The sequence below is a fragment of the Oryctolagus cuniculus genome, chromosome 10 (assembly GCF_051225735.1).
Source record: "Oryctolagus cuniculus isolate XC-2025 breed Fujian yellow rabbit chromosome 10, ASM5122573v1, whole genome shotgun sequence".
Taxonomy (NCBI): Eukaryota; Metazoa; Chordata; class Mammalia; order Lagomorpha; family Leporidae; genus Oryctolagus; species Oryctolagus cuniculus.
Window position 1 is genome coordinate 44,844,646 of NC_142876.1, and position 27,192 is coordinate 44,871,837.

The 27,192-nt window shown below is 41.4% G+C and overlaps 1 long non-coding RNA gene across 1 annotated transcript; it reads right to left on the reverse strand.

The window, feature by feature from the left end:
- Nucleotides 1-1,733: 1,733 nt before the first annotated feature.
- LOC149123753 (uncharacterized) lies at nt 1,734-23,928 on the reverse strand. Its single transcript, XR_016214058.1, has 3 exons — nt 23,831-23,928; nt 20,911-21,013; nt 1,734-2,375 (listed from the first exon to the last, which is right to left on the reverse strand). It is a non-coding gene; the product is annotated as an uncharacterized LOC149123753 (long non-coding RNA).
- Nucleotides 23,929-27,192: the final 3,264 nt, after the last annotated feature.

Sequence of the window (27,192 nt, forward strand, 5' to 3'; positions counted from 1 at the left end):
GCTCCAGATCAGCTCAGCCCTGCCATTGTGGTCATTTGGGGAGTGAATCAGCAGATGGAAGATATCACTGTCTCTCTTTCAAGTAAATAAATCTTTAAAAAATAAATTATGTCAAAAATTAGCTTTAACCAGTCATTTTGCAAGACATATTCAACTATAGCCACAGAGAGGTAGCATTCCATCTCACATTTATATCTGCCCTGTATGAATGCCAGTAGAATTTGTTTGAATACCTCCACTCAAAACTTGATTATTCCATTAATTTGCTATATATAAGACTTGTTCCTCAGAAAAATTATAAACCTCTTATGAAAAGGGAAAACATCTTATTCTGCATTCTGCCTAGAGCTGAGTACCTGTTAAATAATTCTTAATTATTGAAGGAGTTAAGATAAATATTATGTGAGAAAGATATTATGCTTGCTTTCTATTTAGCATATAATATCAGTTGTTTGGCACTGAGGACACAGGGAAGTTCTAAATATGGCAGAGATCTCTTGAACTGCTTTTGTTTTTAAGCTTTATTTTATTTGAAAAGTAGAGTTATAGAGATGGAGAGAGACTGATCTTCTCTCCTCTGGTTCACTCCCCAAGTGGCCACAATGGCCATTGTGGGGCTGAACAGATGGAAACTAGAAGCTTCATCCTGGTCTCCCCCGTGGATGGCAGGGACTCTCGTACTTGGACTATCTTCTCCTGCTGTCCCAGGCACATTAGCAGGGAGCTTGATGGGAAGTGAAATAGTTGGGACTCAAATCAGCACTCAAAAGGGGTGTCCACACTGAAGGCAGTGGATTAACCCGCTGTGTCACAACAGGTCCCCTAACTACATGTTTTAGATTGTGGAAAGGCCAGGGCAGAAATTCTTTGGGTTAACTTCTGCAACTCCTTGCTCACCCATTAGAGGGAGCTAGTGGAAGGAGCACAGCCTTAATTGTCTCATTTCACTACACACTCCCTGGTGGCCCATTGCTTGGGAACTGCCATGAACAGTACCTGTCCTTAAGAACAGGAAAGCATGAGGATACCTTGTGGTGAAGATATTCAAGAAGAAAGTGAGTGGTAGAGAGTTCACCGATTAATATGAAGAAAAAGAGAGTAAAGCACAAAAACAAGCCAGAGAAACATTGTTCTGACAGTTGAGGCATCTTAAAGTGTCAGTTTCACTCCTATAGATTACATTTTAGGTACTTATTAGTTACCCCAGATCAGAGAGACCACATGGTATTTGTCCTTTTCTGACTGGCTTATTTCACTAAGTATATACCTGGTGTACAGCTAATCTTATGAGTATAAAAATTAACTGAAAATTGATCCGTAAAAAATAAGAATGGGAAAGGAAGAGGGAAGAGGAAGAAAGGGGGGAGTGTGGATGAGAGCGAGGTGGGGAGGGGGAGAATCATGTTCTAAGTCTGCATATACTAACTGCATGAAGTTGTATTCCTTAAACAAAATTTTAAAAATTTAAAGAAAATACATAAAATACAAAAAAAAATGAGCGGTGAGTATCAGTGTTTATTTGATGCTCATTTGAGAAACTTTCAAACCTTTGAGGATTGGGAGCTATATGCCTTCCTTTGTCTTTCCACACATGAGGTTCTGCCTGCTCTGTCCCTCCTTCCTCACCTCTGGCTCCTCGGTCTCAGACTCCATATGGCTAACATTAGGGGTCGATTTGGCTGGACCGTGGTGCTCAGCTATTTGATCAAACATTAGCTGGCTGTTTCTGTGTAAGTGTGTGGGGATGAGTTTATCTTTAATTGATGGACTTTGAATAAAGTAAATTGCCCTCCATAGTGTAGGATTGACTTCATCCAATCAGCTGAAGGCCTGATCTTTCCAGAGCAAGAGGGAATTCCCCAGCAGACCAGGTCAGACTTGAGCTGCAGCTTCCACACTTCCCTGGTCTCCAGCCAGCCAGCCCACCTTGGAGACCTTGGCCTTGCCAGCTTCCAAAATTATGGGAGAGTTCCTTCAAACAATCTTTCCAAATACACACATACATACCCTTTTTGTTCCATTTCTCTTGAGAGCCCTGTAGCACACAAGCTTCTTTCACTGATATTTGGAGGCTGGTCATGACTCACATCGCTGCAACAGCCCCAGAGCATTCAAAGACTCTCTACAGCAGCAAATGCAGAGGCCACTGACAGAAGGTGCCTGGCCCCAGTCTCCTGAAAGACCAGCTCAGTGCACATGAAGGAAACAGCTGGATGAACTGAAGTTTTCTGTTTCTCAAAGAAATTTCTCAAGCAAGCCTTTGTAGTACCCAAGTTAAACATTCACTATCCATCTGCTGGGACATAAAGGCCGTTTTGTTGAAGTTCATAAGAAACAAGGTTGAAGAGGTAGGCAGCTCAGTAGGTCAGAGTGTCCTGGAAAACAGAAACCCCAAGGCTCTTAAAGAAGATGCAAATGCCAAATTGTGCGGCAGCAGTCAAACAAAAGGTGGCCACAGTGGTACCCTAAGATAAGAGCAATAGGGGCCAGTGTGGTGGCACAGCAAATTAAAGCCCCAGCATCCCATATGGGCACCCTTTCAAGTCCTGGCTGCACCACTTCCAATCTAACTTCCTGCTAGTGCACCTGGGAAAGCAGCAGAAGATAAACCAAGTGCTTGCGCCCCTGCACCCATCTGTTGGACCAGGAAGAAGTTCCTGGCTCCTGGCTTTAGCTTGGCCTAACCTCAGTCTTTGCAGCCATCTGGGGAGTAAACCCGAGGGTTGAAGCCCTCTCTCTGTCTCTACCTCTCTGTAACTCTGCCTTTCAAATAAATAAAACCTCTAAAGATAAGAGTAATAGGTGTGCAAGATGCTGCAGCTTCTAATTTACTGATGAATCTCACTTGCGGTATTCTGCTTAACCATTTTGTAAACTTGATCTGTGTCCAGAACTCCACCTAGACCTTGAAGGGTAGTATTTATTCATGCTTGCTCACAGGCCACAAATGATTCCAGTTGTTCATACTGTCTGAAAACCATTTGTTCTCAAGCAAAGATCATCATTGACTATAAACAGATCAGCAACAGACTAAAGATTAAATGCAAAACACTCATGTGTTCTATAAGTGATATATACAAAGATGTGCTCCATCTAAATGGAAGTCTCCCTGTAGATGTTTTGGTGAATCTTGGATAGTTTGTGAGGAAGAACATTTCCTTCTCCATAGTTTCAAGAACGATGAAGTCTTTAGTGTTCTTCCTACTGCTAATCTTTTAAATTTTTTTATAGTTCAATATCTGCGATTATCTCTGGACAGAAAAACAAAAAATAAATTAACCCAAACACTCCAGTTCATACTCCCAAGTTTGCTTAAAATTCACCGTAATATTTCTCCCTTCCCTCACCTTTTTAGTTTGTTTTCCAAACAGTGAAAAGACCAAGGTTACAATTATCTAAAGTTTTCTAATCAATATTACCTTATATCACCATTGCTGAGCAGTTTAGGGCTTTGCGGCTAGCTACCATGACAATAGATGCACAGCCTGGAACCAGTTTTAGTTAATTAGAGTCAATCAATCCAAACTTTGCTAACTTACTCATGTGAAACAATAGTATAATGAACCAAAGTCAGCAAGATGATTGGGAAACACAAATTATTACACCCTGATAAATTAAATGTGACTATTACAAAACCTTCTTGCTAAATGAATACTCAGGGAGGGAATATATGGGTATTTAATATAATTAAGAATACAGGGGAAATAAACTTAGGAGAGTCATTAAAAACCTTTCCTTTTTATTCCTAAAGGGAAGAAAAACATGCAGGCATTGTATAATGGGACAAACTTAGGATATCTTTTGATTATCCATTTGAGTTGATACCATTTTATGAGTAGAACAGACCAAAAGTAGGACATGCCCACTTGTGGGTGCCAGGATCATGATGGGATAGACATATCAGGGTGGGGAAAAAAAACAAATATAAGAAATGAATGGGTCCAAACTTTTGGTGTGTATACATGCAGTGTCTAGTGGATTTCATGACGAAGACATCAATGCTCCTGATAATGTACAACATTAAAAGCATTTTCCCAGATTTTTGGCAAACCTGAATGTTCTTTCAGTATTTGTGGCACACTTGCTGGGAGTTCAAAATCTGCTACAGACCAAGGGAAATAATCAGCTATTTATACAGGTAGTTAGTAGAACAAGACAAACCCTCAGAGTCCCCTTCCTGTCTGCCTAACTTTGCTGCTGCCTTAAACCAGAGTAACCTTCCAATTCTGTCAGAACACTGGGTTAAAAAACTGTTGATGGATACAATTAATTGGGAGCTAAAGAAGCTATTGCACTATAAATTGATATGTTAGAGAATTTCTTTAGAAAAGAACAAGGAAAAAGAGGTTGAGGGAGTAGACAAAAGGAGCTGAAGAATATATTAGGGTGAATATAAAAACAAGACTCTTCTGCCCCTGTCTAGGCTCACGTATTTCCTATTATTAGCTATTGGCAGTGAAACATGGCACAAGAAAAGTTCTAGGAGAGAGAATCAAAGAGCTGTGACCTGAACTTAGGAACCTGGGTGGAGACATCCTCTCCCAGCAGGATTTCTACTTCCTTGGCCTTTCTTTCCCTAACTGCAAAATGGGAAGCTGAGGGACATGACCACCAGCAAACTCCCAATCCAAAATATTCCAGTTCCAGGGTGCTGGGCATTTATCCTAGTGGTTAAGATGCCCCTGTTCCACATCACAGTCCCTGGGTTTGATTCCTAGCCCTGGTTCCTGACTTCAGCCTCCTGCTAACGCAGACCTTGGGTATCAGTGATGACGACTCAAGTGTGTGGGTCTTTACCACCCATTTGGGGGCTGAGTTCCAGCTCCCAGCCTCAGCTCAGCCCATCCCAGGCTGTTGCAGTCATTTGGGAAATAAACGAGAAAGATAGGATCTCTCTCTCTCTCTCTCTCTCTCTCTCTCTTTCTCTGTCAAATAGTTTTTTTTTTATTTCTAATGCCAACTTCAGGTACAATTTGAAGAACAGTATTTGATAAATTTAATAACTTACTATGACACATGCTAACTGCCAAGTTACCTTTTTACTTATGTAACATAACCAGGCAGATAAAGGAAAATACCTGAGATGTGTATGGTATGGAAAATAATTATATCTTATGTTATATTTCATTGCTTTATGTGCCATCTATTTTCTCATAATCTAAATAACAGCTAACCTAGTCTTTATAGACTCTTAATCTCATACATTTTATCACTGTTTACCAGATATATAACCAGTGCTTGTTTTAAAATGGTTATAACATCTATGTAAAATTTGGTATCTGTGTCTTCACTCCGCTGGATTGGGAGTGAAGTCATATTTTGTTTCTTTATTTTTAAAAGTAACTACAATAAGGTGGCTCACTCTTCTTCACCCTATAAATAAATAGCCAAAATAACTTGAAGCTCATAGGAGCCATGGAAAAGTACTTACGTTATTCTCAATCCCCTATACTGTTTATCCTCTACATCAGCTACAGAGGTCTTTAATCAATAGCTGTTAGATGATGAATGGATTCATAGGTGAATGGATAGAGTACAGAGAGGTGTGTGGGAATAAACATATAAACAGATGGAAGGTCAGTATAAGGACACTATGGCAGATAGCTTAGTGTTAATGCATGGAGAAAACTGTCTTAAATGTTTAGATTTGGGGAGATAGCAATATCTTATGTACTAGAAATATGACAGTATGTTTTTAAATTTTATGCATTTGACAGGAAAAGACAGACAATCACAGATCTCCCACCTGATGTTTCACTTCCCAAATGCCCACAAGGAGTGAGAACTCAATCCAGGTCTCCCACGTGGGTAGCAGAGACCCAACCACTTGAGCCAACACTTGTTGCCTTCCAGGGTGCACATTAACTGGAGGCTGGAATCAGGAATGGAGATGGGACTTGAGCCCAGGCACCCTAATATGGGATGTGGGCCAAATACCACCCACATTTCTTGTATTTGTATTCATTTAAAATATTATATTAATATTATATGCATTTAACCAAGAAAAGACACTTAATATGTATTTTTTAAATTTCAAAAATGTGTGGATAATTTAATCTAAACGTCCCCATCTCAGATTAAAATTTTACCATTAGTGATAAAATAAATTGTAATCAAGGGCTTACTTTGCAGATATAGTTTATATCTAAATTTTAAACTTTATAAAACCAAGCCACAGAAAAAATCACAAAGTATTTCACTGGCCATGACACCACCAATTGGTGATGAGAGATTTGCTTGTGCTTTTGACATTTCTGTGTAAAACAACAGCTGCTTCACTCACTTGGAGGCAGCCTTTTCCCCCTCACTGGGGATTCTTATCCCCAGTGGAGGTGGGTGGGCATCCTGCTAGCAATGTTGCCTACAAACAAAGATGCTTGGATACCCCATAGCTGACAGCTAAAATGAACTCATTGTGTGAGGAATGTGTTTTCCAGTGGAAGACAGCCAAACCTGCCTTCCTTTGGGGAATAGAGCATGAACGATACTATGGCCCTGTTTTCATCCTTGTGAGTCTAACACCCCCAATCACATGGGGTCAACCATGTACATGTAAAAACCCAAGGGTAAAGCATTAAATACCTCCTAAGCAACAGAATAAAAATCCTAGGTTAAAAACGAGAAGATAACTTAAAACATTGTATGAGTGTATCTTATCCTCCTTTTCTTTCCTAGCATAACTATTAATATCATTATTCTCTTACCTGCCCTATCTTCTTACATTTCTTTCAAAGTCACCAAAACTTGAAAAAATATTTGTTTCCTTTTACTCTGTTCTCCCTATTATATTACCCTGTATCTTCAAAAAAAAAAAAAAAGATTTGAAAGAAAGTTAGAGAGAGCAAGAGAGCGAGAGAAAGAGCGGTCTTACATCCTCTGGTTCAATCACCAAATGGCTGCAACAGCCGGAGCAGAACCAATCCAATACCAGAAGCCTCTTCTAGGTCTCCCACATGGGTGCAGGGGCCAAAGGACTTGGGTCATCTTTCACCGGTTTCCTAGGCCACAGCAGAGCTGGATCAGAAGTGGAGCAGCTGGGACTTGAACCAGTGCCCATAAGGGATTCCAGCACCGTAGGCAGCGGCTTTTCCCACTATGCCACAATGCCAGCCCCTACCCTATATATCTTAAATCATACACTTCATGAACCTTCTCATTCCTTGTACTTTTAAAATTGAACCCCAGGAGATAAGCTTTTGAACATAAAATTTAAAAATTGAGCCCTTGAAAAACTGCTTGTCCTCCTGATGCAGTCCACCCTCATTATTTTGACCTTGGTCCTGCTGACTATTGCTGGTCACCAGAAGCATCTCAAGAGTGGAACCACCTTACTCACCAATTCAATGCCTTCCATTCATAGCTTTGATATAAATTAAAGGCTTCCATTTGCTATAATACAATCTAAAACACATTAAATATCATTAAAATGGAACCACTGATAGTAAAAGGATAAAACATGTAACAATGATCAATACAACTATAATCATGCCCAAAGAGAACTCTTTTTATCACTTCTCACAGAATATCTGAACTAATCCATTTTCTAGAACTCTGGATTATATTCCAAAGAGGAAATGAAACTGACCCTGGATTTCTTGGCAAACTTGCAAACAGAAGTTGACAAGAGGCCAACGCCTGCCCCAGACAAGCTTTACTGAGGGCTTTTGTTCAAACGCATGGGATCCAGCATGGCAGAAAGCGATGTCACTGACTGGCTTTCCGACAAGAGCCGAGCGGGGATGTGTATTACATTGGGGAGGTATGGTCATGCGCCCTCGGTCTCTGGCTCATCCCTCCTCAGCACCCAGCACTTCGGTTTGCACTCTGTTCACATAATTGCTTCTTTCACATGCAGCACACCTAAAATCCCAGCGTTGCTTACTGCCATCTCCCCAGGAAGACCAGATATCCATGCTACCAGGCTGTTTTGGGCATGGCACAGGTTGGGAAGTCCCTAAAGCAGCAGTAGGGGGTCACTGAGCATTAGGTCTGGGAACTCCTTTCCCCAATTGGTTTGGAGCTGGAGATGGATATAGGTCAGGTCGGGAGGGACATGATTCAGTGAATCCTGTTTTTATCCTGTCTCAGAAGCTCTGTATTATATTGTCTATCAGTAGTCTGTTTACCCTATAAGCTCATAATCCCTAAAGTTGTGCCAACTTCTACTCCAAATATTTTAACTTTAGTCCAGTTCCTCTTTTGGTGTTTCTACTTGGATGTTTCACAGGCACCTCAGAAACCAATTCCCAAAAGTGAACATACCATGTCCTCTCCCCAAACTATTCATCTTCAAGTGCTTCCACTTAAATAATTGGCCCCACATCTATTCCTTGACACCCCATATTTGTTGATTGTTCTTTACTTCTAGTTTATCATTTTCCTTCTTCCCATTTCCCTCATCATCCGTACCAATGTGGGCCATTCTTCACCTCGGCAGTCTCTACTCTGAACCTTTCCCTCATCCAACATGTTCTCAGGTAAAGATCGCTAAAGAAATCTTCCAAAAACTCTAATTTCAATGTCATTTTCCGTCTTAAAATTTCCCCATAAATTCCAGTTCCTTTTAGGATAAAGTGTCAAATTTATCACAATTCTTTAAAAAAAAAAATGAAGAGGTAGATTTAAGAGTAGGACAGCTCTCTGATTGGAAAGAGGAGCTAGCAAACTTCTCTTGGACCTGCACTTGCCTGAGATACATGTTCTATGTGGCCTCATCAATTAACACAACCTTAGCACAGTCTTCGAACCCTTGAGGACAATGAGGCCACTCAACTTTCTCTCCCTGTCACAGGGCACACTTGCCCTCACTAGTTCTGTGGATTGGGAAGCTCCTTGCCTTGACCTACCCTTGCCTTATTCAAATACATCTGATTCACATATACACAGCTGTTGTTTTCTCTGTATCACCTTCTGAGTACACTTTTCCTAATGGCCCTTGTCTTCTGCACCCCCATCGTCCTTCTAGTTTCTGCTTAGTCACTTCAGTGATGTCTGCTCTCCAGGTCAGAGCCACCTCTTGAATGTTATCAAAGCACCTGAATCTTTCAACTCCAGCACTCACAATTACAGTAGCATGACACTTAAGTACTTCATTTGAAGTCCATCTCCATCTATACCCAAGAGTGAGGAACAGCTCAGTCTCATCCATCCCTGAGTCCTCAGCACTGAATGTGGAGTTAGGCACAGAGCAGGGACTCAAGACAGATTTCTTGAATATTAAAACAATTTAGATCATGCTTTTAAGAAATTATTTTCCTTATTTGAAAGGCAGCATGACAAGAAAGATCTCTATCCACCATCTCCCAGCCAGGCCAAAGCCAGGAACCTGTAACTCAATCCAGGTCTCCCAGAGGACAGCAGGGTTCCAAATACTGGGACCATCTTCTCCTGCTTTCCCAGGCCCATTAGCTGGGAGCTGGATCAGAAGTGGAGTGATGGGAACTCAAACCATTGTTCATATGGAAAGCTGACGTCGGCAGCTTAACCTACTGTGCCACAATGCCAGCACCTATTTAGATCCCTCTTTTCAAACTCCCTGTGAGATCTCAAAAAGACCAACAATTTTAATTCTATGTGAATCTTTTTTTTTTTTTTTTGACAGGCAGAGTGGACAGTGAGAGAGAGACAGACAGACAGAAAGGTCTTCCTGTGCCCTTGGTTCATACTCCAATGGCCACTGCGGCTGGCGCGCTGCGGCCAGCACACCGCGCTGACCCGAAGGCAGGAGCCAGGTACTTATCCTGGTCTCCCATGTGGATTCAGGGGCCCAAGCACTTGGGCCATCCTCCACTGCACTCCCTGGCCACAGCAGAGAGCTGGCCTGGAAGAGGGGCAACCAGGACAGAATCCGGTGCCCCAACCGGGACTAGAACCCGATGTGCCGGCGCCGCAAGGCAGAGAATTAGCCTAGTGAGCCGCGGCGCCGGCGTGAATATTCTTTTTTTCAAAAATTTGTTTATTTGAAAGAGTTACAGAGAGAGAAGGAGAGCCAGAGAGGGCAGGGGGTGGGGGTCTTCCATCCGCTGGTTCACTCCCCAATTGGCTGCAACAGCCAGAGGTGCACCTATCCGAAGCCAGCAGCTTCTTTCAGGTCTCCCATGGGGGTGCAGGGCCCCAAGGCCTTGGACCATCTTCTACTGCTTTCCCAGGCGATAGCAGAGAGTTGGATTGAAAGTAGAGCAGCCAGGACTCGAACCAGCACCCATATAGGGTGTTGGCACTGCAGGCGGCGGTTTTACTGGCTAGGCCACAGTGTCAGCCTTGTATATATTCTTAATGATCAGCTTTTGCTTCTTATGTCTAATTTGTTGATTGTCAATTAGGTAAATAAAAGGGGGGAAGAGGGAGGACTTATCCCACAGCTCTAATACCATCCAACTTTGGAATGAGTAAAGGATGTTTTTAAGTTGTTTCTTCCCTGTGGAGGACAGGAGACCTGTAAACATGCTTCTTAGGGAATCAACAAAAATCTGGGTTTGTTCAGTTATAGATTTTTTTTTTGACAGGTAGAGTTATAGACAGTGAGAGAGAGAAAGAGAAAGGTCTTCCTTTTTCCATTGGTTCACCCTCAAATGTCCACTACAGCCAGCGCTGTGCTGATCCAAAGCCAGGAGCCAGGTGCTTCCTCCTGGTCTCCTGTGCAGGTGCAGGGCCCAAGCACTTGGGCCATCTCCACTGCCCTCCCGGGCCACAGCAGAGAGCTGGACTGGAAGAGGGGCAGCCGGGACTTGAACCCGGCGCCCATATGGGTTGCCGGCGCTGCAGAAGGAGGATTAACCAAGTGAGCCACGGTGCTGGCCCAGTTGTAGATGTTTTCTAACCTTTTCCTAGAAGCTTGATTTTACGTAAATTTTTTTGTAATTATTCATTTGCTAAACATTATTATATACACATTATATGTCAGGACCTCAACTATGCACTTTGAATAGAAAATATTTATTGAAGAGCTGATAATCTAGCAGGATAAACCAACAAATAAGTACACTTATAGGCATACTTACAAGGTGGTGAAGAGATCTAAAATAAGTATGGATTACTGAAAATAACTGGAAAATTAAGGGGCACCAGGAAGAACAGCCTGTTCTTAGGATGATTGCACGATTCCAAACAAACTGTGACTTCCTGAAATTATTCAAGATGAATAACAGCACTAGCAAAGGCAAGGGGTCCATTCATGCAGTCACTATTGCCCTGTGGGGTTCAGACACCCTACTAAACAGAGCTTCCTTTTTTATAAATCACCACATATAGGGCTGGCATAGTAGCTTACACCTCTGTCTGAAGTGCGGGTATCCCATATGGGTAGTGGTTCGTGTCCTGCCTGTTCCAATTCCGATCCAGCTCCCTGTTGATGGCCTGGGAAAGCAAAGGAAGATGACCCAAATGCTTGGGCCCTGCACCCATGTGGGAAATCTACCACCCAGCTCCAGCCATTGTGGCCACTGGGGGGGTGAACCAGCAGGTGAAAGACCTCTGTCTCTCCTTCTCTAACTCTGCCTCTTAAATAAGTAATATTTAATAAAAATCACCAGGATAGAAAGGCTCTCCTGAAGTATAAAGTTACTTCCACTTGGTTCTCAAACTCACTGAGCCTCAAGGGGATTTGGATTCTCAGACTTCAGTTTCTTTCTGGACAACTATCAGTATGTGCAACTCCCCAGCAGTCAAGAAATATGGGCGGCCTCCTCCTGTGGAGATGCACTTTAATGATCCATCAGTGACTGTACTATAACTCATTCATAAAATCCCAAAACATTAAAAGCTCCATCTTCATTACCACCAGATGTCTTACAGGCACCTAAGTCAACACTTCAGAATGACTCCCTGCAAGTTTGCGAGACCAAGTGTATGTTCAAGGACATTCAGGGGAACACATTTGCTTCAAGGAGTCTGCCGTAAGCTGGTAAGCATCACCATAAATATGCTGTTATACATTAGGCCTCTGCTTCTCCCATTCTGCCTCTTCCATCCTGGAGGTAAACATGCTTCCAAAGGACTTTAAAAAGATGAATAAATTCCTTCCAAAGATGATAAAGTCCAAGAACATCAAAGTTCCTATTTCTCTAATAGAACAATGTAAACAGAGTGATAGATGAGAGAAAAGGAGATGGAGAGGGAGAGATGTGTAGATGCCACAACAGCCAGAATTAATCCCACGCCTATTGGTCTCAGAAACCTGGGCTTTGCTCCCATGTGTCACAGGGTCCCAGTAGAACAAGTCCCAGCCACACAGAAAGTTCTGGCAAAAATGCTGCTGAGAAAGCAAAATGCGGGAAAAAGTGTTTTGAGCTAGCAAGCTCGCCACAGCACGAGCTGCAACACACTCAGCACTAACCATGCACCAGAGTCCTGGGCCTGAACGCACACCCCAATTCCAACGGGGCTCTAATGACACAGGTGCCAACGCCTCCCCTCCTGAGGTCATCAATGGGCTCCACGTCTCGAACCATGGTATGTTATACCTTTAAAGCCTGCATTTGCACACAGTTTATTTTTTCGTCAGCCGTAATCAGTTTTTGAATTCTGTCGTGTTTTATTTTTTTTTATCTGAGTATGGTTCTCGTGGTGTAGTAAATGACATTAGGCTTTTGTAAATTCTTGCAGAATATAACAGATCATTGGTTTTATAACACAGTCGCTGCTTTTGCATTCTGATGAGATTATTAGTAGCAGCCTAGAATACAACATCCCTGCATACTGTTAGTTAAAAAAAAATAAAAGTTTACTAAATGGTCTCTTGTCAACTGTATCTGAAAATCATTATAGTTTCTGTTTCCTCTATGTGAAGGGGCTCTTCAGCAGGCTGGTGGGTTATGTCAACATGAGGTTACAAAATTATTATCCCAGCTCTGTTTGTTTCAGTGGGCTTATGCCATGCATTAGCACGCCTATGGTAAACCTCAGGGGCTTAGGTATTTGTACATCAGGTGTGGAACAATCCCCGTGTTCAAACAGAGACTGCTCAAAGCCCGTCTGCCTAGTGGTAGCTTTCCTTAGTAGCAGATTCTAAGAGGGGAAATGCACTTGGGCTCTTCTGATTTCCCATGGCTTCCTCGCATAGATTAGCCCTTTGGGGTGTTCTGTGGCCTCCTGTAGAGATTTAAAATCCACTCTATTAATAAAATTAAGTGTTTCCTCCCTGTTGGGCCAATAGTCTATAATGTAATTTAGCTACATGTGATGTTTAACGGGCAAACGGTCCTCCACACGCCACAGCCCAGCAGCGAAGGAGCAGTGCGGGGTGTACAAGCGGAAGTGCCTGGCACAAACCAGGAAGCATAACATTTCCTTCTTTCCCCCCAGGACTGAGACGATGACATTTGAGAGTTGCTCCTGCATGTGCACCTTACGTTTTTCTCCACACTGCTTCTCACATGCATACCTGCTCCCTGCGTTAAGGCCATGACATGCAGGGCTCCAAATTGATACACTGCCTAATAAAAAGCTATCCTATGAGCCATAATGGTTCTCCCAAAGTCACGGCATTCAACACAGTCAAGTGCATAAAATCCTAAATGTGTAAAATGCATATTAAAATGAGAGATCTGCCTTGCTTCAATAATCCTGGCCTATCAGACACGCAAAATGGTGTTTAGAAACCTGCTTGCATCTAGTTTGCATTTTACCTGGAAATGGAAGTAATGAGAATGATGAATTTTATAAAACCTTGAATATCCTGTTTTGAAATTTCCCTCAAACACCAAAATGGAATCTGTATCTCTCTGGTTTTTGTTTTCTTTTACCCCAGTGTCAGGACATCTTTGTTGTATTGACATTGTTTAAAGTTGCAATTTACCATTAATGTTGTCTGAAAGTTTAAGTGATTCTTCATTTCTTATTTATTAATATATTAGGTTCTCAGGGTCACAGTAAATGCAAGATAAATACTATAACACAATTCTTAATTCTCATAATATATTAACACAAACAGAACAGATTCAATGTAGTTCAGATACAATTCTAATAATACTTTCCGTCTTCCCTCTATCCTTTTTAGTTTGTGAGATAAATATTTTAAAAAAGGCTATTTATTTGAAAGAGAGAGAGAGGGAGGGAGAGAGAGAGAGAGAGAGAGAGAGAGAGAGAGAGACTCTCTTCCATCTGTTAGTTTACTCCCCTGATAACCACATGGCCAGGCTGGGCCAGGCCAAAGCCAGGAGCTTCTTGCAGGCCTCACATGTAGATAGCAGGAATCCAAGCACTTGGGCCATCTTCTGCTGCTTTTCCCATAACATTAGCAGGGAGTCTGATCAGAAATGGAGCAAATGAGACATGAATTGGCACCTATTTGGGATACCAGCTTTGCAGGCAATGGCTTTATCTGCTATACTCAGCTGTTCCTCTTCCTATCCAGCTCCCTGCTAATGCACCTGAGGAAGCAGTGGAGGATGGCCCAAGTGCTTGACCCCTGCACCCATGTGGGAGATCCAGAAGAAGCTCCTGGCTTCTGTCTGACCCAGCCCCATCCGTTGTAGCCATGTGAGGAATGAACCAGAAGACAGAAGATCTGTCTCTTCTACTCTCCCTTTAACTCTGCCTTACAAATAAATGGAAAATATACCTTACAAACACACACACACACACACACACACACACACCCTCTGCCTCCAGCAGAACTGCAGGAACTGCTAAGGATTTGAGATGAGAATACAATACAAGGACCTTAAAGGTAGTTGCAACATAACATCAAGAAAAAAAATCAATAGCAATAATACCTGAACAATATTAAATGTTCTATAAGTTCAGAGGATGTATTTTTTCTGGAAATCAGTGAAATCACAAATGTTAATGTATAAATTTTCACTGTTTGACAGAGGCCAAGACCTGTTACCTAGAATTAGGTTTCTTTGCAAATTGACACAAGATAATGGAATTCAAGTTCTAAATGTAAGTGGTTAAGGATTTAAAGCCCTTCTCCTGTGCTTGCTGTGTGAATCTGAGCACAATAATTAACCTCTTCATGTTTTTCTGCTGTAAAAATGGAGAAAACTCATATGTACCTCCTAGGTGGACTGAGTTTTAAGTGAACTGGTTCCTGAAGCCCTCAAATGCAGTGCCTGGCATGTAACAAGTGCTCATGAAAAACTGTCATCACTATTTTCTTAGAGACTGTGAGCTTAGCTACTTCGCCTGTGTGACTCTATGAGCTGGGTTCTGACCAGGGCAACAGCCTTCCTTTCTGAAAGGCGAGCTTCCCTTCCCCAGTTTGAGCAGTGTGTGGTCACAGGACTCCTATCACGTTTTAAGCCATGTGGCTTCATCCTATCTATTTAGAGCTGGAAATAAGTTTCTGAGGCCCTCTAACTGTCCCTATTTGTAAAATTAAATTGTAGACTATGAGGTTGGTGAATTAATTTGATTAAAAGTTCACATGTTGGTTTACATGGCAAAGTAGAAGCATGTTGCACTTATCGAATGGGATGTGACCTCAGCCACATCATGTAACTGCTTTGGAGATCTGTGCCCTGTTTTACCCTGGAGCTGTGGTTCTCTTATTTTTTCTATGTGAATGAGTACGTTGTGCTGATTTCCTAGGCGCCAATCACTACATACTTGACTGGTCTCTGGAAAACTGCCAGGCTTATGAAGCCAAGGCTTCTGATCTCTACATTAACCTAGACTCCCTGCACCAGTCCTTTCCTGGGATTCTCCCCCAAGTGGATCTGACACCCTGCAATGCAAATGCAAGCCTTCCTGTCTCTATTTCCAGTTACAATATGCTTCTTTTAACATTACACACACTTCTCACCAACACTCCTTAGAAATATTCATTCAACAAATGTTTCACATATCTTCCATGTGCCAGGCACTGTGCTAAGTATCAAGGATATAAATTAAATAAGGCAGGTCTTGGCCTTGAGTACACTGAGTTTATCATAAATCATAGAGGAAAAGACAGCAAACAAACAAGGAACAGACAACCAAAATACATCCAGGCTCTGATTAGATCTTTAAGGGAAAAAACAGGGTGCTGTGCCAGAAAGTCAGAGGGGAGCTGACCCCGGTGGGGTGGACCCAGAAGGCCTCTGACGAGTAGGTGTTCAAGCGAAAAAAGCTCAAAGAATGAGATGAAGCCAAGAAGTGAAAACCATTCAGGCAGGAGACAGCAAGTGCAAAATCCTGTAGGAGGAAAAGAGCTGAAAAGCTTGCCAGAATTCACCCCACCACCACAAAAAAATAAATCAGTGCCTGGTGAGGCTGCATGAAGTTGGGAGAGATTTCGGGCTCTACAGGCTTGGGGAGTTGCGGGTGAGGGGTTTCAACTGTGTTCTAAGCACAACAGAAAGCAGGATTTGCCCTGAAAGCATCAAACCAAATGGAAAACTCTCAAAGTAACCACTACCACTACCAGGTGATCCATTTGGTACATAGCATTTCTGGTGTACCAGTTAAATGGGCTTTTTAAGATTTATTTGAGGGGAGAGGAGGGGCAGAGAGGGGCAGAGAAGGGGAGGAGACTTCCACCCACTGGTTCACTGTAAATGGCTGCAATGGCCAGAGCTATGCCAATCCAAAGCCAGAAGCCAAGAGCTTCTTCCTGGTCTCCCATGCAGGTGCAGGGGCCCAAGCACTTGGGCCACCTTCCACTGCCTTCCCAGGCCATAAGCAGAGAGCTGGATCGGAAGTGGAATAGCCGAATCTCAAACTGGCACCCATGTGGGATGCTGGCACTGCAGACTGCGGCTTTACCCACTTACCGTAGCACTCGCCCTTAAATGGGATTTTTATGCACTAGGATTGCTCCTCACACACAAGCTTCACGGCATTAAATTCTTAGCACAGAGCTAAGAATAATTAAAGTCTAACAGGAAGCTTTTGCAATGGCCTGAAGGCATAGTGGTGCCAAATCTATGAATCAATGATTTAAAATCTGAAAAATGAGAGCGTACCACAGAACACAGCCCCTGGAGAGATGTACCATAGTAAATGTCTACCATATGCACTGGCAAACACAGTCACATGGTCTTACCACAATCCAGAAATGTCATGTCAAAAAGGACATTTCTCCTAGAGCATAGATCAAATGGTGCTTCATGGAGAGAAAATCCTTAGGGGAGGGAGGCAACAGAAGGAAAATTCCACAATCACAACCTTGATTCTTATAATAGAAGAACATCCCAACATGCAAATGTTAGCAAAGAAAGCTGTATAAAATATTACAAACTCATTCCTGTCAAATGAATATAAGATGCTAATTGTTGATGTATGTAGTCCCAGAGATGCTTGACATGCAAAGAGTGAGTGAAGTACAACAAAGCATTTGTGTGGACCATCTGGAAAGGCATACCACTCTTCTGCGTGTGATGAGAAAGGACAATTAAACTTTGGAAAACAAGGACTACATATGCATGACTCTGAGTGTTTGCATCTTTTACACAGATCCAGATCCTGGTAAGGGACCTCTCTATGCACCTGAAGACTATGGTGACTGATGGAAGGGAACATCACTGACCCCTGCACAGGAAAGTTCAGTCCCTCTGCAATCTTGACATCTCTACAGCTTTCCTAAGCTTGTAGATTGTGTTCCACATGGACTTCACATGTAAAACTCAAAAGTTTGCCACAGGCTTACTCCCAGAAGCAGGTGCTTGATCTCACATGATGACAAGCATATATATTTAGATTTCTATGGCAGAGATGTTTTCTGAATGCATATGTAACAAATATTTTCCACAAACATACAAAATAGAAACACTTGTTTTTGCTCCATAGCTGCATGAGACAAGATTTTTAAGAGTATAAAATCTGAAATACATTTTATTCATTTCATCTTGTAGGCTGAATTTTCAATAATTAAACTTGAGGGTCATGCATCCTTGAGATAAAGGTGTTACTAAATTATGTGCAAACAAATATCTCAGCCTTTAGGAAATACTAGTCCATTTTTAAGCATTATTATTTGGCACAGAGTTAGCCCAATGCTTCAGCCATAAAGTTTGGTTATCCAGTTTTTAATTGATTTCCAGTGACTTGGTTTCCAGTGAGGAAGCCACAGGTAGCATCAATTGTTGGAAAGACACAAGGAGGGAAAGAGCAATTCAAGACTACAGAATTCCCCAAATTAGGTCATCTGGATACTCAGCCCTCTGTTTTAAACCCACATTTTCTTTGAACTCTCATCATTTATGTTCTTGTCTTGAAGAAAACTTTCAATATTTATTTAGCCCACAGCTGGTTAAAAAATCAAATAGACCCAAAGTACAAATCTAGACACCTGAGAGATTGCATCTTTACTATCAATCTACCTCTTCTTAAATACATTTTGTTTGTTTGCCTTTCTGAGTGTAAGCCCCTAGGCAAGAACTGTGCCTTTTTAATGTCTTCCACAGCACCAGGCATATTGTAAAAGCTGATGCAATGATAAACAATAATGTTATTCAAAAGGAATGCTAACTTAAATTGCATGAATTTAACCCTAATAGTAGAGCCACTTTGAGTTGGGAAAAGGTACCAGATAAGTTTATATAATCCAAATCTGTTTCCAAAACCAAAGTCATTAATTGCTATATTTGTACATTTCAAAACAGTGATGCTGAAGGTAGTGATTAATTTGCATATATATCACATATATATGTGATATATATGCAAAAAAATCAGTTTTTCAAATGTGTAAACATGTACTAGATATCAATATTTATTAATAAAATAGACAAGAAATATTTCCTATTTTTCAGGCCTCATAATGTATAGTTAGATCAGGAAAGAGTTAAAAAGAGAAAGCAAAGAAGATTTTAAAATACATTTGTGAAAATCCTTGCCCTGTAGATCATAATGAAATGTACTCATTTGAAATGGATGGTCTATTCCTAAGCACATACCTACACGGGTCAGCTCTTTGGAGGGAAAATGCAAGACTGACTAACACTCAAGGCACAGGGACTGACTAGAGAGTGTGCTCTGAAAGCTTCCCTAACTCACTGGCCACAGCTACTGCAGGGTTTATGAGTAGTGAAGTTCCTACCAGTGTACAGCTTCCTAAAGAATCCATCCCAGCTAACTAAAGGACTTAAATTTTCAAAAGATAATTATTACAAATATCAGAGTCTCTAGCCTAAAAGAACTATCTTCTACTCATACATTTACTGAGTTAGTGATTGCATTAGTTAATGCCTTTCCCCAGAGCAGCAATCTAGAAGAATTAGATAGAAAGAGACACAGGTTTTGATGGGATTATTAGGGAAGGGATCTGGCAGCCTCAAAATGAGGAGCAAGTACATTGTGGGGAAGATACGGAGAAGAAAGGAGTTGCTTTAAGAGTGGAACAGGAAGATCATTGGAAAACTTGCCTCCTTATATGAATTACTTAGTTCTGAACCTTAAAGGTTACATTGGAGAAAATAAGGCATAGCTTGATATTCTAAAACTAAATTTGTCTAAATTTTATATGTATTGATAATGAATTTCAATTTACCAGTCTGCTTTTCTAACTGAATCTTGATTACAATTGTTCCTGGTAATTTTTGTAATTTGAAAGAATCGAGAAAAAAAGTAAAACAAATATAAAAATTTTAATTTTATTTGAAAAGTAGAAAAAGAGGTCTCTTTTCTACTGGTTCATATCCCCAAATACCCACAATAGCCAGTGCTGGGCCAGGCCAAAGCCAAGAGTCTGGAACTCAATCCAAGTGTCCCATATGAATGCTATCACTTAACACATCACTGCTGCCTCCCAAGGTGCACATTAGCAGAAAACTTTAATCGGAAGTGGAACTGGGACTGGAAAACAACCACTCCTATATGGGATATGGGAATTATAAGTGATATCTTAATCATTGCACCCAATGCCAGCCCCCTCAAAAAAATTTAAAACTGTAAAGAAGCCAAAGGTATCCCGTGTCACCTGAGACCAATTCACAGCTCAAGGTTATCAATTGTTCTGTGCCCTGCCTCCAAACTTCATATTCTGAAGTCCTTATCCCCAATATGACAGCATTTAAAGATGGCAAATATGTTAAAGAGTCATGAGGCAGGGAAACTAAGTCAATATGACTGTCCTTAGAAGAGAACCCAGGCACACACAATAAAGGCCAAGTGAGGACATGACTAGAAGGCAGTTATCCACAGCTAGGAAGTGACTGCCATCAGAAATAAGTCATGCCACTACCTTGATCATGAACTTCCCACCTCCAGAAACTGAGAAATAAATGCCTGATGTTTAAGGCACCCAATCTGTAGTAATGGTAGCCCCAGCAATGAATACACTGAACTTTAGCGAGTACCAAATAGAAAACTGCTCTCCAAAGTGGAAGTAATGAGTATGCTGAAGGCAGAAAGAGGGGCAAACACAGAACAACCCAGAGCCACAGCAGTGATCTTCAGTGGGGTTAAGGGATGGACAGGGACAGTGATTCTACTTCTTATTTCCTTTCTCTGAGAAACAGACTCGATGCTGATTCACCCTAGGACCAGTATGAATAACTGAAAAAGTTCCTAAATGATTGAAATACAGAAGCACCTTCCTTGCTTTCTCTCCACTCTGGCATCAAATTGCTGGGTACTTCCTAGAAAATTCGAGTGCCTCAGCAGTGATTGTTCCAGCTATCAGCTAATTGTCAGAAGGCCAATAATGCCACAGCTGTGCAACAAAATAGTTATCGTCACCTTCTACTCCATTTATATTACCAAAGCAGAACCATCTCTTTTAAGAATCCTATGTATATGACCAATTTATAGAAAAAAATGAAGTCCTCAGTTGTTCCTTGGTCCCACTGGCCTCACATTTCTATTCTATGATTGAAAAAGGCTGCACAACTTCCTTCCTATCTGAGATTTCTGCTTTATAAGAAAGTAGGTTCCAAAACACGGGATGCCAGGGATGCCAATTCCCAACCCGTCTTCCAGATAGGTGTGGCCATACAACCACATTCTCACCAAGGCAACATAAGTGGCATGCGTTATTTCTTGGCCCACCTGAGAGACTCGTTTCTTTTCCTCCATTAACTGAAGTTAGAGGACTCTGAGGAGCTGACTAAAGGTGAATCCCATGATGACAAAAGCCTGGGTCTTTTGATGTCTGCATAGATGAGGAACAAATGAAACTCAGATGTAAATGATTGATATGGGTGAAAAATAACATTTCATTCTACCAAGACATTCATATTGTGGGGTTCTTTATTAGAATACTTACAAACTTTAACATCTCTAGGTTAGAAACAGCAGGAAATTTGTTATTTCTGCCAATGAATCAGGAGTTTCACCTTAGGGAATGATCACCTGAAGCTAAACATTTCATGCTTACCCTGAGCTTTCAGGAGCTCTAAGTCAATGCTTACACTAATCTAGCAAGTGACTAGGCTGAGTGGCTTAGTTTCTTGGTGTAACCAAAGCAGGGGTTATGGTGAGCCTTCACAGTTGTGTGATATCATTCTCTATAGAGCTGGGTGTACACCTAGAATTCACCCCATAAGGGTCCCTCTCCTTTATGTGGCTTGCCTGATGAAGCCCTCTTATAATTAAAATTTCTTTAAAATCAGAGAACTATGTGAGTGCTTACCTGATATTCCTTGATTACACTATCATACAAGTTTGATGGGCCTAGGCCATTTACTTTGCAAATATAGTTTAATTGTGTCCTGAACATGTTTGTGAGTTAGACTCATAGCAGTCTAAGAATCTGGCCATTCTCTCGAGTTCAGTTCTGTAAGAAGTATGCTGGGTCAACCACTCAACCATCAAATCCTGCCTCCCAAACTACAGGCAGTATGGAAGGAAGAACTGAGTATTCTTTGCCTTTCTCTGCCTCCACCTTGGTTTCTCGCCCTCATTAAAGTAAAAATATCTGGGAGTAGTAAGGGGATGAATAGATTAATGGTGTTCCTATGTGTACAGTGTAAGTGTGTGTGCACCTGTGTAATTGTGTGTTTGAACTGCCAGATAGCAGTTTTGGAAGAAGTGATGAGTAGGGCAGAGGAAAAGTATCAATGAGATATGAATACTCTGCCCTATTTCTGGCTTTTTATAAACAAATGACTGCTACAACTCTAATACCACAAATACTGTGACTAGAATCTGTCATTTGATTAACTTTTATTATAACTTAAACAGGCTTTGAATTTTTCACTATTGATAACATCTCTGAGGACTTGATGGTGCACAAAGCACTTTGCATGAACCTTGTCAGATTTTTCCCATCTCTGCATTACATTCATTTGCCCCACCTTTGAGTTCAGATCAGCCGGGGGTTGAGGGAGAACTTTCAGCTAATGAGACATACTTTAGTAGGTAAATGCCCTGGCATCCCGTGTTTTGGAGAGAAAATTCTGAGGTACATTCTCTGAACTATTCTTCAGATTCCACAGTAGAATTAAAGCCTACCTGCCCACAGCAAAAACCAATCAATATTACTTAGCTACCTACTGACGTTCCTACCTCCCCAGTTCCTTTTTCCCCACTCTATCAAGACCACTTCCAGGGCCCACCTCCCAAAAATCTACCTGCATCCAAGTCCTTGTCTAAGGCTCTGCTTTAGGATAACTTGCCTAAAATGTCTCATTTAGCCTTCACTAGTAGACCGGAAGTCCTTGTGCATCATAACATAGGACTTTTTCATATACGCAGATTAAGAAGAGGTACCAGGTGAATTGGGGCAGCCTATGCCTTGTTGACTGAATAGTTAGAAGTTTCCAATTCCAGGGGCCAGCGCTGTGGCATAGCTGGTAAAGCTGCTGCCTGCAGCACCAGCCTGCAGCACGGGCATCCCATATGGACACCAGCTTAAGTCCTGGCTGCTCTGTTTCCCATCCAGCTCCTTGCTAATTCACCTAGGAAAGCAGTGGAGGACGGCCCAAGTGCTTATGACCCTGTAACCACATGGGAGATCTGGAAGTAGCTCCTGGCTCCTACATTCTGACGACCCCAGCTCGGGCTGTTTCAGCCATTTGGGGAATGAACCAGCTGGGAGTTTCTCTCTCCCTCTCTCTGCCCCTCTTTCTACTCTGCCTTTCAAATAAATAAAAATAAACCTAAAAAAAAGTTAAGTTTCCAATTACAGAGCTGGGTGTTGTGACTTAGCCATTTGACCATCCAAAGACCAAAATTGCAGTTGAACCCAGAAATTTATACCATTTTCCTTCTAAAGAGACTTGAAGTTTCTGGAAAGCTATTAACTATGCAAAACTATCATGCATCTTCCCTGATAGATTCAAAACTGTCGCTCCCCCTCTTCGTGGAGGAGCAACACTAAACCCTGCCTAGGCTTCATATCCGAGTCACGGCACCATTATGTCGCTCCCCCTCTTCGTGGAGGAACGACACAGGACCCTACGCTGTTCTTTTGTCTGCTCGGCCCTTCCCAGGTTTGCTGCTGGTTCTTCCCGGGTTGGCTACCATCCCTTCCACCTCCGTGGAAGGGCGGTTCCCCCTGCCACATTCCCCACTTCCGCAGGGGAGCGGCACACCGCCGGCCGGCTCTCTCGGGGGCTGCACAGGTGTTCCCCTTAGATGTTCCTCTTAGATGTTCCTGGTGCATGCCGTCTCTCTCCTCCTTTATAGTCCTCCTCCGCCAATCCTAACTCGGCTGCCCACACGCCGAGTACGCTGCTCTCCTCCAATCAGGAGCAAGTCCTACAGTTTATTGGCTGAACTGGAGGCAGCTGTGTAGAAGCTGTTTTCTCCTCTCCCAGCGCCATATTGTGGGAGAGCAGATGCATAGAATAAGTCTTAATTCCAGTAACTTAGTCTAGTCTGGGTTGCTCCCCACAAAAACAATTCAATACAACTTCAAAGGAAAAATAGCTCCTTACATCTAATTTGCCTTACATCATTCCTACACAATGAGAGCCTAAAATTCAAGAAAGTTCATACATAATGTTCATCAACTCCAAAAACTCACCCAGAAGTCTAATCGGGAGAGACAGTTACTTATCTGTTACAGGAGTAACAGATAGCAATCCATAGTCTGTGGGGGCTGGCCAGCACATGTACACCGTTAAATAGTACCTGAGTAAACAAGCACAATTTGTTCATGGTCCAAACACCTGGGCATGGTCCCTGGTGTTCTACAAGTCGCAGCTGTATTAAGGTTTACTTCGGCCCTCTCCATCAGATTCTGCTTAAGACATTTATCCTGAGCATAAAGGGTAGGGGGGTGGCTAGCCCTGTCCCAGAGGTCACTTCTAGGGCACAGAATGCCCTTTCTTATGAGGGCAGGGCCCTATTTTGATCTTCCCTACCATTATTGTTATCTTTCTAAGAATTCATTATATTAAGATCTAAGATTTCTAAAAAGTACTTAATTCAACTGCCTTAACTTTCTCAAACACAGGTAAGACCTAACAAATAAGCACTTTAAAAGCTTATAAGCAAACTCTAAATCACAAAGTCCATACAATTTAGTCCTGATCTATTCATTACATGCACTTCAAATTAGTACAATTTAAGGAGTTTTGCCTTAAACTGAATAGAAAACAGCTAGATGTGATGTAAGAAAATGGATAAGTAGAAACAATAGATAACCACATGGCCACCAGAAAGAAGACAGTAAAAATTAGAAGAGAGAATGTTTCAAAACACCAAACTGGTTTTCATATGCATCTCCATAGACTGAGTGAATATCTAGATGCTCTCACGACTTAAAAACCAGTGCTGTTGATTCTTCCAATCCATGAGCATGGAATATTTTTCCATTTTTTGGTATCCTCTTCTATTTCTTTCTTTAAGGTTTTATAATTCTCATTGTAGAGATCTTTAACATCCTTGGTTAAGTTTATTCCAAGGTATTTGATTGGTTTTGTAGCTATTGTGAATGGGATTTATCTTAGAAGTTCTTCCTCAGCCGTGGCATTGCCTGTGTATACAAAGGCTGTTGATTTTTGTGCATTGATTTTATATCCTGCTACTTTGCCAAACTCTTCTATGAGTTCCAATAGTCTCTTAGTAGAGTTCTTAGGATCCCCTAAATAAAGAGTCATGTCATCTACAAAGAGGGATAGTTTGACCTCTTCCTTCCCTTGTATCCCTTTAATTTCTTTTTCTTGCCTGATGGCTCTGGCTAAAACTTCGAGAACTATATTGAATAGCAGTGGTGAGAGTGGGAATCCCTGTCTGGTACCATATCACAGTGGAAATGCTTCCAACTTTTTCCCATTCATTAGGATGCTGGCCGTATGTTTTTCATAAATTGCTTTGATTATATTGAGGAATGTTCCTTCTATACCTATTTTGCTTAGGGTTTTCATCATGAAAGGGTGTTGTATTTTATCGAATGCTTTCTCTGCATCTATTGAGAAAATCATATGGTTTTTCATCTGCAGTCTGTTAATGTGGTGTATCACATTAATTGTTTTGCGAACATTGAACCATCCCTGCATACCAGGGATAAATCCCACTTGGTCTGGGTGGATGATTTTTCTGATGTGTTGTTGTATCCTATTGACGAGAATTTTATTGAGGATTTTTGCACCTATGTTCATCAGGGAAATTGGTCTGTAATTTTCTTTCAATGCTGCATCTTTCTCTGGCTTAGGGATTAAGGTGATGCTGGCTTCATAGAAAGAATTTGGGAGGATTCCATCTTTTTTGATTGTTATGAATAGTTTGAGAAGAAATGGAGTTAGTTCTTCTTTAAATGTCTGGTAGAATTCAGCAGTGAATCCATCTGGTCCTAGGCTTTTCTTTGTTGGGAGGGCCTTTATTACTATTTCAATTTCTGACTCAGTTATGGGTCTGTTTAGGTTTTCTATGTCTTCATGGTTCAATTTAGGTAGATTGCATGTGTCCAGGAATCTATCCATTTCTGATAGATTTCCCTGTTTGCTGGCATACAGGTTCTTGTAGTAATTTCTGATGATTCTTTTTATTTCTGTGGTGTCTGTTGTTACGTTTCCTTTTTCATCTCTGATTTTATTGATTTGGGTCTTTTCTTTTTTTAATTAGTTGGGCCAATGGGGTGTCAATTTTATTCATTTTTTCATAAAATCAGCTCTTCGCTTGGTTGATTTTTTGTAATTTTTTTTGGATTCAATCCTGTTGATTTCTTCTCTGATTTTAATTATTTCTCTTCTCCTACTAGATTTGGGTCTGGTTTGCTACAGGTTTTCTAGGTCCTTGAGATGCATTGAAAGCTCATGTATTTGGTGCCTCTCTAATTTCTTGATGTAGGCACCTATTTCTATAAACTTTCCTCTCAACACTGCTTTTGTCATATCCCATCGGTTTTGATATGTTGTGTTGTTATCCTCATTTACTTCCAGAAAGTTTTTGATTTCTCTTTTGATTTCTTCTATGACCCAGTGTTCATTCAGGAGCATGTTGTTCAGTCTCCATGTGTTTGCATACTCTCTAGGAATTCCTGAGTTGCTAATTTCCACCTTCATTCTGCTGTGGTCTGAGAAGCTGCATGGTATGATTCTAATTCTTGTAAATTTGCTGAGACTTGCTTTAATGTCCATTCTCCCAAAAGCAATTTATAGATTCAATGCAATTCCAATCAAGATATCAAAGACATTCTTCTCATATCTAGAAAAAATGATGCTAAAATTCATATGGAGATGCAGGAGACCTCGAATAGCTAAAGCAATTTTGTACAACAAAAACAAAGCCAGAGGAATCACAATACCAGATTTCAGGACATACTACAGGGCAGTTGTAATCAAAACAGCATGGTACTGGTATACAAACAGATGGATAGACCAATGGAACAGAATTGAAACACCAGAAATCAATCCAAACATCTATAGCCAACTTATATTTGATCAAGGATCTAAAACCAATTCCTGGAGCAAGGACAGTCTATTCAATAAATGGTGCTGGGAAAATTGGATTTCCACGTGCAGAAGCATGAAGCAAGACCCCTACCTTACACCTTACACAAAAATCCACTTAACGTGGATTAAAGACCTAAATCTACGACCTGACACCATCAAATTATTAGAGAACATTGGAGAAACCCTGCAAGATATTGGCACCAGCAAAGACTTCCTGGAAAAGACCCTGTAGGCACAGGCAGTCAAAGCCAAAATTAACTATTAGGATTGCATCAAATTGAGAAGTTTCTGTACTGCAAAAGAAACAGTCAGGAGAGTGAAGAGGCAACTGACAGAATGGGAAAAAAATATTTGCAAACTATGCTACAGATAAAGGGTTGGTAACCAGAATCTACAAAGAGATCAAGGAACTCCACAACAACAAAACAAACAACCCACTTAAGAGATGGGCCGAGGACCTCAATAGACATTTTTCAAAAGAGGAAATCCA